The sequence below is a fragment of the Alexandromys fortis genome, unplaced genomic scaffold (assembly GCF_014885135.2).
Source record: "Alexandromys fortis isolate MF-2015 unplaced genomic scaffold, M_Fortis_MF-2015_v1.1 scaffold_65, whole genome shotgun sequence".
NCBI classification, from domain to species: domain Eukaryota; kingdom Metazoa; phylum Chordata; class Mammalia; order Rodentia; family Cricetidae; genus Alexandromys; species Alexandromys fortis.
The window spans coordinates 9,806,207-9,809,693 of record NW_026067986.1 but is presented as its reverse complement, the minus strand read 5'-3'; positions in this window follow the sequence as shown (position 1 = coordinate 9,809,693).

The following is a 3,487-nucleotide window of genomic DNA, read 5'->3' as shown; positions in this document are numbered from 1 at the left end:
CTTTAACAACAGTTACAAAGTAACCACAGTTACACAGTAACAGTAGTTACTTTATGACTGTGACCTGTGTTTATCTGCAGGATTTCCCATCTCTGAGTCAGTGGGATGGCTGCACTGGAAAGTGAGTATGTGATGGAATGTGCACACAAAGGACCCTGTGCTTTAGATGAGGAAGAGGATGTGCTATAGGGGAGTGGGAAAATGTGAACTAAATACAAACTGTCTAAACTGGGGCCCTGTCTGCTGGGCTGGGAGGGCAGGACTGGAAGGATTGTGCTGTCTGAGTCATTTGATCTCTGATCCTCCTGTAGAGGAGCTGCTAATATTGTGAGACCCAGCTGGATGACCCTAGCCAGTAAGGGATTCTGGGAAGGGTTAGCAATCAAGAGTACTAGTGGCAGGCAGTTTGTGGGTTCTCTCCCTGATTCTCTTCTGCCTCTGCTATACAGAGCAGTAAGGAACCACAAGCTATTACATAGTGTTGGGTGTTCAGAGCAGGTCTGGCGAACTGCCATTTCTGCTGGGACTTGTAAGGACCATGAGCAAGACTGTAGTTATGTTAATCCATGTGGTTCATGTTGGCAGTGGCCCTTGCTGTCTGAGTCTCCTGTGTGTGGATTTAATGGGGAAAGAGAGACTCTGCAGCCTTGGAATGGAAGGATATGATGCTGTTTGTATCTCTGTCCAGAGTATACATGGGCACTGTTTTTGTTGTGCAGTGGAAAGAGAGATTAGAAAACTGAAGGTCTTCATTCCAGAAGTTCTGAATATTGCATTCCAATTTCAGGTTTGTGTTCTAAAGATTACAAATAGTTTAGGAATTGGTAGAGCAATGCATGATTAGAATGCTTTTAACATGATGCTACCACTAGCCACAGTGGTGTGATCCAGTTAAGCTTAGTTCCAGGGCACAAAAGGAGTTTCTAATGTGTAGAGATTTCTTAGCTGTGCCTGTGTTAGACAAGTAGATAGGCACAATCCACACCTTCTCGTGGAGCAGGATGCAGGTTTTAAATCATTTTTCTAGGTTGCTTTGGGATTGGGCATCAGTGGAACTACATTTAACTGAACCCCAAGAAAAGCCCAAGAGTCTGGAGAGTCATAGCAAGCGATCTCGGCAAAGAGAACATCTATGTTACGAGGCTTCTGTCTTTGGAAGACATATCAGTAACTGGGGGTCAGACCCAACAGTTTAAGGGTCACTTTGTGATATCTTTCTGAAAGTTGTGAAGTGTATTATTTAATTTCTGTACACATATAATCAAAGATAGCTGGGTAACCTTGGATTATTGGTCAAGATCACACTTGTTCTTGTGTAAGTTTACTTTGGTTTTTTGATTAAATGTTGACTATATTTTCCTGCTTATGTTCTGGTCTTTTTCTCTTTATCATCTTTATTCTTTCACAAACATTGTACACGTTCTTGACTGATGGATCTATGTGGAAAGTAAAGAAGTCATATTATGTAAATCTGTGTACTATTTTTCCTGTAATCTAATTATTCAGTTTCTTAAAAATGATGGAGCTTCGCTAATTTTATTCAGAAAATTCCTTACCTCATCAGTTCCTTAAGTTGTGGGTTTCTGGAAAGTTTCTGTGCAGAGACTGTTTTTTTTCATCTTAGATGTACACATATGTACAAACACACTCAAAAAGTAGCAATAGAGCTGGAGAGATGGCTCAGAGGTCAAGAGCATTGCCTGCTCTTCCAAAGATCCTGAGTTCAATTCCCAGCAACCACATGGTGGCTCACAACCATTTGTAATGGGGTCTGGTGCCCTCTTCTGGCCTGCAGACATACACAGCGACATAATATTGTATACATAAGAAATAAATAAATATTAAAAAAAGAAACATTTATAAAAAAAAAAGTAGCAATAACCTTGTTTTCAAAAGTGGTTGTGACTTATAAAGCAGTCAGAGTCAAGCAAGTTACTTTATATGTCAACTGATTCTTTAAAAATCTGTTCTCTTGAAATTTCTTTTGAAAAGTTGTCACTTCCTCACTGTGATGTAGACTTAGAGGCAATGACCAATTGTAGGAAATGAAGTGGTGTCTAAGTGATCCTAACAGACATCATTTTCTTTATCATAAGAAAATGAGATCCTTTTAGTAATCAAAACTGTTTTCCACAAAGCAAAACATCAGAAGGCGTCAAGTGAATATTGCGAATTTTGGCGGAAGAGCCCTTCTCACCCAACCCATTTTCTGTTACTGGTAAAGGAGGGACCTGGAGTGTACAGGATGAGTGGTGGCCAGTGATTTCTTTTTTTTTTTAATATTTATTTATTTATCATGTATACAATATTCTGTCTGTGTGTATGCCTGCAGGCCAGAAGAGGGCACCAGACCTCATTACAGATGGTTGTGAGCCACCATGTGGTTGCTGGGAATTGAACTCAGGACCTCTGGAAGAGCAGGCAGTGCTCTTAACCTCTGAGCCATCCCCCCAGCCCCTGGCCAGTGATTTCTTAGAGTTTGACTTTGACTAGAATCTTGTAGTTCTTGTTTGAGGGACCATTATGTATATTTGTAGATCTGTGTTTGAGTCTTGTTTAGTCAGTGTACCACGTACGCTCTTGAGTTTATGAACCGTAATCTAATTATATCATTCATCTTTTTTGAAAATTGTGGACCTTCACCAATTTGTATTCAGAATATTTCTTTTGTTATCAGTTCCTTAAGTTTTTTTTTTTTTTTTGGTTTTGAATAGTTTCTGTGGAGTGACAGTTTTAGTTTTCTGTTCTTGATCTTAGCTGCTTCCCTCTTTCCATTTTCTGGCATATCTGTGTTTTTCAGTTGTTATCTTCGTGTTTGGGTCTTTGCTGCTTACGTGACTGACAATTTTAATACATTGTGTTTTGTTCTCTAAAACCTTTCTATATATTATTGTCTCTGTGCTAATTAGCCTCAGCTGTCAACATGACAAAGCCTAGGGTCATCTGAGGGAACATCAACTGAGTCCGTGCTTAGATCAGAATGTCTGATCTCTTTCTGAAAGAGATTGTGTTGATTGATGATTGATGTTGGAAGAAGACTCTTCCTCTGAGTTGGCAATGTCTCTAAGCAAGTGGGCCTGGGCTGATTAAGAGAGCTTGCTGAGCACAAGACAGTGACAAAGCACAAGAGAAAACCAGGAAACAATGGTTCCACATGTTTTGCCCTCAGTGATTAACTTGAGTTCCTATCCTAAGCTCCCACAGTGGTGGATTCTGACTTAAGGGTAACAACCAGATAAACCTGCTCATTACCTGAGTTCCTTTTGGTTAGATCATTTAATCAAAGCAACAACAAAGAAAGTTGGAACAAAAGTGGTACCTTTAAAGTGGTTTCGTTGCTGCAATGGATTTGGGAATATTGACTGTGGATGAAGTTTCAAGCGAACAGGACTTTAGATGGCAAAAGTCATAGAAAGCTCTACATGGCTTAATGGACTGTTCTTGTAGGACCTGAAAGACGGGAATGTTGAGAGTAATGGCAGGCAGT